Genomic DNA, 13,672 nt, shown 5'->3' on the forward strand with positions numbered 1-13,672 from the left:
TGAATAGAAATGGAAGAGTTACAGTTGAAATCGGAGGTTTACATACACCTTAGCCAAATACATTTAAACTCACAATTCCTGACATTTAATCCTAGTAAAAATTCCCTGTTTTAGGTCAGTTAGGATCACCACTTTATTTTAAGAATGTGAAATGTCAGAATAGTAGAGAGAACAATTTATTTCAGCTTTTATTTCTTTCATCACATTCCTAGTGGGTCAGAAGTTTACATACACTCAATTAGTATTTGGTAGCATTACCTTTAAATTGTTTAACTTGGGTCAAACGTTTTGGGTAGACTTCCACAAGCTTCCCACAATAAGTTGGATGAATTTTGGCCCATTCCTCCTGACAGAGCTGGTGTAACTGAGTCAGGTTTGTAGGCCTCCTTGCTTGCACATGCTTTTTCAGTTCTGCCAACAAATTGTCTATGGGATTGAGGTCAGGACTTTGTGATGGCCACTCCAATACCTGGACTTTGTTGTCTTTTTTCCCACAACTTTGGAAGTATGCTTGGGGTCATTGTCCATTTGGAAGACCCATTTGTGACCAAGCTTTAACTTCCAGACTGATGTCTTGAGATGTTGCTTCAATATATCCACATAATTTTCCTTCCTCATGATGCCATCTATTCATCTATTTTGTGAAGTGCACCAGTCCCTCCTGCAGCAAAGCACCCCCAAAACATGATGCTGCCACCCCTGTGCTTCACAGTTGGGATGGTGTTCTTCGGCTGGCAAGCCTCCCCCTTTTTCCTCCAAACATAACGATGGTCATTATGGCCAAATGGTCCTATTTTTGTTTCATCAGACCAGAAGACATTTCTCAAAAAAGTACAATCTTTGTCCCCATGTGCAGTTGCAAACCGTAGCCTGGCTTTTTTAATGTCGGTTTTGGAGCAGTGACTTCTTCCTTGCTGAGCGGCCTTTCAGGTTATGTCGATATAGGACTCGTTTTACTGTGGATATAGATATTTTGTACCCATTTCTTCCAGCATCTACACAAGGTCCTTTATTGTTGTTGTTCTGGGATTGATTTGCAGTTTTCGCACCAAAGTACGTTCATCTCTAGGAGACAGAACTCGTCTTCTTCCTGAGTAGTATGACGGCTGCGTGGTCCCATGGTGTTTATAATTGCGTAGTATTGTTGGTACAGATGAACGTGGTACCTTCAGGCATTTGGAAATTGCTCTCAAGGATGAATCAGACTTGTGGAGGTCTACAATTTTTTTCTGAGGTCTTGGCTGATTTCTTTTGACTTCCCCATGATGTCAAGCAAAGAGGCACTGAGGTTGAAGGTAGGCCTTGAAATACATCCACAGGTACACCTCCAATTGACTCAAATTATGTCAATTAGCCTATCAGAAGCTTCTAACGCCATGACATAATTTTCTGGAATTTTCCAAGCTGTTTAAAGGCACAGTCCACTTGGTGTATGTAAACTTCTGACCCACTGGAATTGTGATACTGTGAGTTGTAAGTGAAATAATCTTTCTGTAAACAATTGTTGGAAAAATGACTTGTCCTGACTTGTCCTAACCTACTTGCCAAAACTGTAGTTTGTTAACAAGAAATTTGTGGAGTGGTTGAAAAACGAGTTTCAATGACTCCAACCTGTGTATGTAAACTTCAAACTTCAGCTGTTTGTCACATATGCAGTTATTGAAAATGGGAATAACTACTTAATCCAAATTTACAACCAACTGATTGCAGCACTACCAAAAAAATGGAAGAGGAAAGTGGAAAATGGAGAAGGTAGGGAACTTGTTCTCCTGCCATATGTTAAAGATACAAATTGGCTGAAAGGAACTGGCATAAATAGAAAAATATACCAGTTTCATCTGAGGACAAATATGTTGACAGCTGAGCAATGCATGTTGTAAAATAAATGGGAGGAGCTTTTCAATGTACCAATTCCAACACAATTCCAATACCAACACATGGTTTATGGACTGGCACAAAAAACTACACTTGATTCAACACTTTGAGTTTTTCAATTTAAATGATTATATAACATTCTTGCCACCAACAGAATGCTATATATATGGGGCATACAACAACCTCAGCTCTGCAGATTTTGTAGCGATGAGACAGAATCAATAGATGATTTATTCTGGTATTGCCCCTTTGTAAGCTTGTTTCTGGTCACAGGGTCAAGAATGCTTTAATAAAATCACAACATGCAATTAAAATTAACCTTACAAATAGCAGTGTTGGGCGATTTGGAAAGCCATAGTCAGTCAATAAATAAAATAATAATACTCATAGGAAATGTTTTCATCTTTAGTTCACCATCTGTGGATACTATATGATTAGAAACTCCACTCGCTGGAAGAAGAAGGATGAGTACAACCCCAAGAGCACCATCACAACCGTGAAGCATGGAGGTAGAAACATCATTCTTTGGGGATGCTTTTCTGCAAAGGGGACAGGACGAATGCACCGTATTGAGGGGAGGATGGAAGGGGCCATGTATCGCGAGATCTCCTTCCCTCAGTAAGAGCATTGAAGATTGGTCGTGGCTGGGTCTTCCAGCATGACAATGACCCGAAACACACAGGCAGGGCAACTAAGGAGTAAATATATATATATATTTTTTAAATAACATAAGTAAAAATAAAACGCTGCTCTTCTGGCACCGAATGACCGATTAGAACGAAACTTGATACGTGGTATCTATGGACAATATGGGCAATATTTTCCAGAATAGTACCTAAAACCATAGACATACACATGGGTGTGGCCTGGCACATAAATACATATAAATCAGTCAAGGATATTCGTAGCACAATTTGGTACATGTTGCAAACACTGTCAAGAATCAACATATGCAAGAACATTCATATCAACCACACAGTGGTGCTATAATGGGCACACGTTTATATCTCTTGATCTGACTTAGAATGCTGAATTTTGGCACACATGGTCAGGGATAACCCATATGATTTCTCAGACACCACTGGCCCAATTTTGATTAAACTTGGATGAATGAAGCATCTTGCCATAGAGATCCAGCATTTACAAAATGACACTGATTGGCCCAAGGGGGGCGCTATAGTAATGAACTGTATGTACGTTAGTCACACGTGATATCTCAGACACCAATTGCACAATGTTGATGAAACTTGGGTGAATGATGCGACTTGCCATAGAGATGTCATTTAATGAATTACACTGATTGGCCCAAGGGGGGCGCTGCATCATTCGTGGGGGACTACATGTTTACTGTTGGCTTTTTTTGTATCATGGTCAATGATACACTGAGCAGTCATACGAGACAGAATTTACTAAGCTGTCACTCTTTCTCGCAAGACTGATTGGAGAGGTTGTGTGGAGGGCTCTGTCCTTTATCTTTATCTTATTTCTTGTTTCTATTTTCACGGTGGATCTGTCTCAGTCCATTTGTATGATAATCACACACAATATATCTCAGCCGACACTGGCCTGATTTTGGGTGAATGATGCCATAAAGATCTGGCATTTACAAAATTACACCAATAGGCCCAAGGGGAGTCTATAGTGATCAACTGAAATTCCAAAAATTGAACAAGAACAGTATATCTATCCCCTGTCCTGTTTGCGTTTGAATTGTTGTCACTAATTGGCCCTCTGGGGGATAACTGTTGCCTTGTTCTCATTTTTAAAAAGGTGAAAGATAGTCATATTTCATAAATAATTTGAATATGTTTTTGTGTATGTTTTGTTGCACTATACCAATAAACTCTCAAATGACAGGTTTCATCAAAGAAGCCATATGTTTCCATTCTTTAAAGTCATTGAAGTATCATACATCGTCCCAGAATACACTGAGAGCCCAGAGTATCATGGCTGAAAATGGGACAGGCATATTAATAGAGCAACTCAAGTCCTCCATTGCCTGGTCTTGGACATACTTCTGACAACCTGGTTCTCTGTTATGGTTATTTTTGGTTTACATTTTACGAGTGCCTTTCAGATACAGCGACAACCTGACCACAGGTGAGAGTCTCTTATGTCAACATCTTTTTTTTAACTACTTCAAAGTTGTAGGTGGGCAACTTGCTTGCTAAGAAAGTTCATCGGGACTAGCTCGAGCTAATGCGTGTTTGCTAACAGACACGTATACAGTCTCGCGCTCTAGCCAGACATAAGTCTTGTTCTTCCCTCGCTTGTTTTGCTAGCATAGCCTAGCTAGTTTTAGCTAGTGCGAAAATGAAACCGATGCCTGTTATTGCTGGCTTTCACCTAACTCATTTCTCGGTAAGACAATTCAACACGTTCGCATTTTGTGTATAGTGTTTGTGGACACTGTAACCACACTTTTTCAAAGTTTCCATATTTGATAACTTTGCTAGCTGCAGTAGCTGGTCCGCAACCCCTTAGCTATCTAGCCAAGTCATGTTCCAAGTGCACTTAGATTACTTTAGCTCACTGTACCGATTACAAGCATGCCGCCAGATTGTGCGCTAACGTCGCAGTACAATTCACCTTTGCTTTATCTTTCTTTACCCAGCTAGCAAATCGACTAGTTAGCTAACGTACATGACTAGACAGTAAGGAATGTCTCATCTATGAAACCGTGACTGTGTTTGTAGTAATAATCCATTTTAATATATATATTTATATGTTTTAAGTCGGTCTCGGATAGGGGTATAAAATAGATATGTGAGATGTCTGATGTGGGTAGCTAACTGTACCGAACAAAAATATAAACGATTTTACTGAGTTAGTTCAATAAAGGAAATCAGTCAACTGAAATAAATCAGGCCCATATTTATGGATTTCATGACTGGGCAGAGGCGCAGCCATGGGTGGGCCTGGAAGGGCATAGACCCACCCACTTGAGTCCGGTCCACCCACTGGGGATCTATGCCCAGCCAATCAGAATGTGTTTTTCCCCACAACAAGGCTTTATTACAGACAGAAATACTCCTTGGCACCCACCTCCCGCCATACAATCCTCCAGGTGAAGAAGCTGTATGTGGAGGTCCTGTATGTGGAGGTCCTGTATGTGGAGGTCCTGTATGTGGAGGTCCTGTATGTGGACGTCCTGTATGTGGACGTCCTGTATGTGGACGTCCTGTATGTGGACGTCCTGTGCTGGCGTGGTTACACGTGGTCTGTGGTTGTAAGTTCGGTTGGATGTACTGCCAAATTCTCTAATTAATGTTGGAGATGGCTTATGGTAAAAAAAAATACGTAAAATTATCTGGCAACACCTCTGTTGAACATTCCTGTAGTCAGCATGCCAATTACGCGCTCCCTCAATTTGAGACGTCTGTGGCATTGTGTTGTGTGACACAACTGCACATTTTAGAGTGGCCTTTTATTGTCCCCAGTACAAGGTGCACGTGTGTAATCATCATGCTGTTTTATCAGCTTCTTGATATGCCACACCTGTCAGGTGGATGGATTATTGTGGCAAAGGAGAAATTCTCACTAATAGGGATGTAAGCAAATTTGTGCACAACATTTGAGAGAAATACGCACAAAAAGCTTATGGAAAATTTCTGGGATCTTTAATTTCAGCTCATGAAAAATGGGACCAACACTTTACATGTTGGGTTTTTATATTTTTGTTCAGTATGTAAAATAGCTATATGATTATGAAATACTTAGTGTTTACTTCTGTAACCATTTTATCAAACACATGGCATGTGTTTTCTGGTTGCCATTTATGATTTCAGGAGAGGCTCAACAAGCACTTGCGGGGTCAGAATAAGTTGGCTTGTCAGTCAGTCATATATGATTTTCATAAAAAATGTTGTGTCAAAGTTGGCATTTGATTAGGTGGTTCCTTGTGAACAGCATCTAGTCTCTCTGTCCTCTGTGACAGAGTAGTGGTAAGGAGCAGATGGAAGAATGTGCTCTTTCAGTGGGCCAGCTGGCTGGCTGTGGAGTGGAGGGCCAGGCAACGTTTAGATACACAGACTAGCTGAGGGACATATTTGGTATAAAATCACCAGTTCAGTGTGCACTATAGTTTGTTTTCTTGTGTCTGTTTTTTATTTTTTACTGTCATTGGTGTTTGTGTGTGTCGTGGGGGGTTGAGGTAGGGGCAGGGTGGTAAGAACTGGAATGGGCCTGGGGAAGCAGACCAGGTATGCATGTTGAAATGCAAAGTCACCGTACTTGACTTAGGTGCCGGGTTCACTGTGGCGTGAATGCTCAGCCTCACCCACAACCCCATTTTTGCTGATGACATCACAATGTCTTAAAGCTGCAATATGTAACTTTTTGGGTGACCTGACCAAATTAACATAGAAATATGAGTTATAGATCTTTCATTGAAAGCAAGTCCAAGAAGCAGTAGATCTGTTCTGTGTGTGCTATTTCTATGCGTTCCGTTATTTTTCATTTTTGCATCTTTTACTTTCGGTTTTGTACACCAGCTTCAAACCGCTTAAACTATATTTATGGTTATGGAAAATATTTCACAGAGGTTTAGATGGTACAATGATTCTCTACACAATGACTTCTTGTTTTATCCCATAAACTTGAAATTAGGTGATATATTTTAAATTTAGCAACCAGGAAATGCGATTTCTGCATAAAGTATTGCACCTTTAAAGTAACTGCACAGTGAAAACCTTACTTTTAAAAGTTCATACTCTGTTAAAGGAAAGGTTCACCCATTTTGAATGTTATATTGTTTTTCATGCATTTCATGTTTTCACGTGTTTCTGAGTTGTTGGCATTCAAGCAGGCAGAAATCTGTCCGGTATGATGTAGCACTGTGATAAAGTCGCTCATAATACACTGGAAGTTAATAGATATTTTTTGCAATCTACTTTGTATTCCTATTAATTCATTATTATTGTTTTATTTTTTTTAACTGCATTGTTGGTTAGAGGCTCGTAAGTAAGCATTCAAGGTCTACGTGAATACCTGTTGTATTTGGCGCATGTGACTAATAAAATTAGATTTGATCATACAAGTCAGATTTCAATACTGGGCAATGTCATAACTCGGGAAGATGTCTTCTCTTGAATGAGCCATTGAGTACATTTTTGCGATATTCATATCTCTAGAATTGTGCAATTTAACAGAGGTTCTAGCAATTTCTTTTCATATTTTTCTGCCTATTTCGACCAGGGTGCATTACATGGTGCTGTTGCCAGAGATATTATAGAAAGGAGATAGGAATGCGATGAATAAAGGAACGTAAAATGCCCCACCCAGCAGACTGTCGACCTTTGCGTTCACGTTGTCACGCAGCGTCTCTCGGTTGCTAAGTTAGTCGTCACGCAATCCTTTCTCAAAGGTGATTCTACAAAGTATAGACTTAGGTGTGAATACTTATGTAAATTATATTTAATTTTCAGTAAATGTTATTAAATGTCAAAAAACATGTTTGCACTTGATCATTATGGGGTATTGTGTGTTCAAATGTTTTGGGATCACTTAGAAATGTCCTTGTTTTCCATGAAAACTATACTAATAAACTCAAATGAAATGAGTTGCAAAATGAATAGGAAATATAGTCAAGATGTTGACAAGGTTATACATTTGAATTTCCTCCATTTGCAGCAATTATAGCCTTGCAGACCTTCCCATTCTAGTTGTCAATTTATTGAGGTAATCTGAAGAGATTTCACCCCATGCTTCCTGAAGCACTTCTACAAGTTGGATTGGCTTGATTGGCACTTCTTACGTGCCATGTGGTCAAGCTGCTCCCACAACAGCTCAATAGTGTTTAGATCCGGTGACTGTGCTGGCCACTCCATTATAGACAGAATACCAGCTGACTGCTTATTCCCTCAATAGTTCTTGCATAGTTTGGAGCTGTGCTTTGGGTCATTGTCCTGATGTAGGAGGAAATTGGCAACAATTAAGCACTGTCCACAGGGTATGGTATGGCGTTGCAAAATGGAGTGATAGCCTTCCTTCTTCAAGATCCCTTTTACCCTATACAAATCTCCCACTTTACCACCACCAAAGCACCCCCAGACCATCACATTGCCCCCACCGTGATTGACAGATGGTGTCAAGCACACCTCCAGCAGCTTTTCATTTTTTTCTGCGTTTCACAATTGTTCTTCTTTGTGATCCGAACATCTCAAACTTAGATTTGTCTGTCTATAACACTTTTTCCAATCTTCCTCTGTCCAGTGTCTGTGTTCTTTTGCCCATCTTAATCTTTTTTTAAATTATTGGCCAGTCTGAAATATGGCTTTTTCTTTGCAACTCCTGGAGCCAGTTGCCTCTTCACTGTTGACGATGAGACTGGTCTTTTGCGTGTACTATTTAATGAAGCTGCCAGTTGAGGACTTGTGAGGCATCTGTTTCTTAAACTAGACAATCTAATGTACTTGTCCTCTTTCTCATTTGTGCTCTGGGGTTTGCGCTGTTCTGTGACAGGAGTAGTACACATCGTTGTACGAGATCTTCAGTTTCTTGCCAAATTCTCACATGGAATAGCCTTCATTTCTAAGAATAGAATGACGAGTTTCAGAAGAAAGATTTGTCCATTTTGAGCCAGTAATCAAACTCACAAATGCAGATGCCCCAGATACTCAACTAGTCTGAAGAAGGCCAGTTTTTTTTATTGCAGATTTCAGCTGTGCTAACATAATTGCAAACAGGTTTCTAATGATCAATTAGCCTTTTAAAATTATAAACTTGGATTAGCTAACACAACGCGCCATTGAAACACAGGAATGATGGTTGCTGATAATGGGCCTCTGATATTCCATTAAATATCTACCGTTTCTAGCTACCATAGTCATTTACAACATTAACAATGTCTACACTGTATTGCTGATCAATTTTATTTTATTTTAATGGCCAAAAAAAAGTGATTTTCTTTCACGAACAAGGATATTTCTAAGTGACCCTAAACTTTTGAACAGTCATGTATATTTAATTCATTTTTATATCAAGCTGTAACATAACAGAATGTGGAATTAATCTTTCTGAATGCACTGTACATGAAAACAAATTAGATGTTTTTACTGATCTGCCTGCCAGTTATGGTTTTCATGTGCACATTTGAGTGAAACAGTTTAATTTATAATAACGTCTTCCTATCTCAAAAACATTGTCATTTGGTTCATCACAATTCTGTCCACATCTGAATGAACAGGATACAAACCTAGAAGTTAGTTTTTTAAATTGCCATTGCCTACATAAAGCCAACAAATAAAAACATTGCAGCCTGCAAGTAGAAAATGTCCTTATTTTAAATATCCTATAAATCACATTGGCTAAACATGTCCTGTCAGCAATGAACTTGAAACGTTGTGCTACTGTACTACTATTAACTTCGGTCAAGCCCAAAGCTTGCACTAGCAAACTTATTCTGGGCTCTGAGCTTCCGTGCCAGTGAGCGCTGGACAGACACCGCTGTAGGCTATTTGCGCAAGGGATAAGAAGCAGTGCTTGACTTTGGCAGGAGCTGAGTACTAGCACCTCACATTTTCTACTGCTCTTATAGAATATTAGCTCAAAAATATTGTGTAGCTCCTGCACCTACATTTGAACAGTATCAGCACACAAAATTGAGTACCAGAACTTATTTCAGTCCAAGTCAAGCACTGATAAGAATTAATCAGGTAGGCCTATTTTATGACGTTTCCACTGGATCTGAGCATGACATTTTTCCCTTTCACGCTGAGTGGTTTTAGAAAGGGAGAGAGCTGGAAAGCTTTTTCAAATACATTGAGGAACTATTGTAATTCTCAGTGGATGTAAAAACAGACATTTATATTCCTTCATTTACGTGCAGGCCAGATATCCTATAGGCCTAACTCAACATTGACACGAGCGCTCCAAACATAAGAAGGATTAAATTTGACAACAAGTAAATGGAATAAAATAAACCAAAACTTGTTTCTCACAAGGGTAGCATAGGTTGTTCACTCTGCAAACAATGTGTCCACTATGACAATGATAACGGGAAGACTGGAATAATAATATTGAAAGTATTAACATAAACTACCGTAACCAAAGAAACATGTAGATTAGGAATAAATGGGGAATGTACTTCTGGTGATATACAGTGCCTTCGGAAAGTATTCAGAACCATTACATTTTTTCACATTTTGTTAGGTTACAGCCTTATTCTAAAATGTATTAAATATACACAATACCCCATAATAACAAAGCAAAAACTGGTTTTGGATTTTCTGCTAATTTATTAAAAATAAACATATCATATTTACATAAGTATTCAGACCCTTTACTCAGTACTTTGTTGGAGCACCTTTGGCAGCGATTACAGCATTGAGTCTTGGGAATGACGCTACAAGCTTGGCTCACCTGTTTGGGAGTGCTTGGCTCACCTGTTTGGGAGTTCCTCCCATTCTTCTCTGCAGATCCTCTCAAACTTAGTCAGGTTGGTCGTGGAGCGTCGCTGCATAGCTATTTTCAGGTCGCTAGAGATGTTTGATCGGGTTTAAGTCGGGCTCTGGCTGGGTCACTCAAGGACAACACTCCTGCGTTGTCTTGGCTGTGTGCTTAGCGTAGTTGTCCTGTTGGAAGGTGAAACTTCACCCCCAGTCTGAGTTCCAGAGCACTCTGGAGCAGGTTTTTATCAAGGATCTCTCTGTACTTTGCTCCGTTCATCTTTCCTCGATCCTGACTACTGTCTCAGTCCCTGTCACTGAAAAACACCCCCACAGCATAATGGTTCCCTTACCATGCTTCACCAAATGGCTGGTGCCAGGTTTCTTCCAGGCGTGACGCTTGGCATTCAGGCCAAAGAGTTCAATCGTGGTTTCATCAGACCAGAGAATATTGTTTCTCATGGTCTGAGATTCTTTAGGTGCCTTTTGGCAAACTCCAAGTGGGTTTTCATGTACCTTTTACTAAGGAGTGGCTTCCTTCTGGCCACTCTACCATAAAGGCCTGATTTGATGGAGTGCTGCAGAGATAGTTGTCTTTCTGGAAAGTTCTCCCATCTCCACAGAGGAACTTTAGAGCTCTGTCTGTGACCATCAGGTTCTTGGTCACCTCACCTCCCCCGGTTGCTCAGTTTGGCTGGGCGTCCAGGTCTAGGAAGAGTCTTGGTGGTTCCAAACTTCTTCCATTCAAGAATGATGGCGGCCACTGTGTTCTTGGGGACATTAAATGCTTCACACATGTTTTGGTACCCTTCCCCAGATCTGTGCCTCGACACAATCCTGTCTCTGAGCTCTACAGACAATTCCTTCAAACTCATGGCTTGGTTTATGCTCTGACTTACACTGTCAAGTGTGGGACCTTTTATAAATCATGTACAATCAATTGAATATATACCACAGGTGGATGCCAATGAAGTTGTCGAAACATCTCAAGGGGTGATCAATGGAAACAGGATGCACCTGAGCTCAATTTCAAGTCTCATAGCAAAGGATCTAAAGAAAGTATTTACATTTCTTTTTAAATAAATGTGTTAAAATGTATAAACCTGTTTTCACTATTAAAAAATTAAATAAAAAATATGTGGCCAATTTAATCGGTATCAGCTTTTTTTGGTCCTCCAATAATCGGTATCGGCGTTGAAAAATCATACATCGGTCAACCTCTAGTCAAGATAGTCACAATGGTGCAGATCTAGAACCTTTTGAGGGGGAAGAGGCATTGTCGTGCCGTCTTCACGACTGTTGGTGTGTGTGGACCATGTTAACCTCTTGCTCCTACCTGACACGCAGGCGTCCCATCTAGACATCTGGAAATGCAAATGCGCTACGCTAAATGCTAATAGTACTAGTTAAAACTCAAACGTTCATTAAAATACACATGCTGGGTATTGAATTAAAGCTACACTCGTTGTGAATCCAGGCAACAAGTCAGATTTTTAAAATGCTTTTCTGGCGAAAGCATGAGAAGCTATTATCTGATACCCCAAAAGACCCGCAGGGGACTAATAATTAGCATAGTCGTCGCTACACAAACCGCACAAATAAAATATAAAACATTCATTACCTTTGACCATCTTCTTTGTTGGCACTCCTAGATGTCCCATAATCACTATTGGGTCTTTTTTTTTTATTAAATCGGTCCATATATAGCCTAGATATCGATCTATGAAGACTGTGTGATAAACGGAAAAAAATTGCGTCTTATAACGTAACGTCATTTTTTAAAATTAAAAAAGTCGACGATAAACTTTCACGAAACACTTCAAAATACTTTTGTAATGCAACTTTAGGTATTAGTAAACGTTAATAAGCGATCAAATTGATCACGAGGCGAAGTATATTCTTTAGCTGTCTGTCTGGAAATAATGTCCAGGTAAATCTCAACCAAAATATCCGGTCGGAGACCGGAAGAAATGCGCTGCCTTGCGTCTGTTTGACCAAGAAACAAATAGTAGGCAAATGACAAGACTCTAGACAACGTGTGGAAGCTGTAGGTATTGCAACCTCAGCCCCATTAAATGTGGTTCACCTTTATCAATGGGTTCAAGTCGCGCATGGATATATTTTTCCATTTTCAGTGATCAGATTTTCCTGCACTTTTCGATGAAACGCACTTTCTGTTATAGTCACAGCCGTGATTTAACCAGTTTTATAAACGTCTGAGTGTTTTCTATCCACACATACTAATCATATGCATATAATAATATAATATAATAATAATATATGCCATTTAGCAGACGCTTTTATCCAAAGCGACTTACAGTCATGTGTGCATACATTCTACGTATGGGTGGTCCCGGGGATCGAACCCACTACCCTGGCGTTACAAGCACCATGCTCTACCAACTGAGCTACAGAAGCATATACTATATTCCTGGCATGAGCAGCAGGGCGCTGAAATGTCGCGCGATTTTTAACAGAATGTTCGAAAAAGTAGGGGGTAGGAGTAACAGGTTAATTCTTTATTGATGTGGACACTGAGGAACTTGAAGCTCTTGACCCACTCCATTACAGCCCTGTTGATGTGGATGGAGGCATGCTCACCCCTCCATTTCCTGAAGTCCACGATCAGCTCCTTTGTCTTGCTGATGTTGAGGGAGAGGTCTAAATGTCGTCGGTGATGGTCAGGCTCACCACGTCATCAGGAAACTTAATGATGGTGTTGGAGTCGTTCGCGGCCACGCAGTCGTGGGTGGAGAGGAAATACAGGAGGGAACTCAGCACGCACCCCTGAGGGGCCTGCGTGTTGATGGTCAGGATGGCAGATGTGGTGTTGTCTACCCTCACCACCTAGGGGCCCATCGAGGTCCAGGATCCAGTTGCAGAGGGAGGTGTTCAGTCCCCGGGTCCTGAGTTTAGTGATGAGCTTTGAGGGCACTATGGGGTTGAAAGCTGAGCTTTAATCAATTAAAAGCATTCTCACATAGGTTTTCCTGTTGTCCAGGCGGGAGAGGGCATTGTGGAGTCCATTTGAGATCGCTTCATCTGTGGATTATTGGGGCAGTATTGCAATTGGAGTTGGTCCATGGTGTCTGGGATGATATTGTTGTGAGCCATAACCAGTCTTTCAAAGCATTTCATGGCTACAGATGGAGGTGCTACGGGGCGTTATTCATTTAGACAGGTTACCTTGTTGTTGTTGGGCACAGGAACTATGGGGTTCTGCTTGAACCATGTAGGTATTACAGACTGGGCCAGGGAGAGGTTGAAAATGTCAGTGAAGACGCTAGTCAGCTGGTCAGTGCGTGCTCTGAGTACGCATCCTGGTAATCCTTCTGGCCCTGCGGCTTTGTGCATGTCAATCTGTTTAAAAGTCTCTTACTGAGTCTCTTACATCGGAGAGAGAGATCAGT

General features: G+C 40.5%; 1 protein-coding gene across 5 annotated transcripts in view; it reads left to right on the forward strand.

The window, feature by feature from the left end:
* LOC118400973 (suppressor of tumorigenicity 7 protein homolog) overlaps positions 1-13,672 on the forward strand; it is an 80,665-nt gene that overhangs the window by 2,740 nt on the left and 64,253 nt on the right. For 2 of the 5 annotated variants that reach the window (XM_052474728.1, XM_052474730.1), the window contains exon 1: positions 3,797-3,975. The exons of 1 other annotated variant lie outside the window; for it this stretch is intronic. The gene's annotated coding sequence lies outside the window, so the exon portion shown is untranslated. Of the gene's footprint in view, positions 1-3,796; positions 3,976-4,077; positions 4,237-13,672 lie in introns of those variants that run through there. 2 more of the 5 variants (XM_052474729.1, XM_052474731.1) reach the window with 2 other exon arrangements.

The sequence above is a fragment of the Oncorhynchus keta genome, chromosome 22 (assembly GCF_023373465.1).
Source record: "Oncorhynchus keta strain PuntledgeMale-10-30-2019 chromosome 22, Oket_V2, whole genome shotgun sequence".
Lineage (NCBI taxonomy): Eukaryota > Metazoa > Chordata > Actinopteri > Salmoniformes > Salmonidae > Oncorhynchus > Oncorhynchus keta.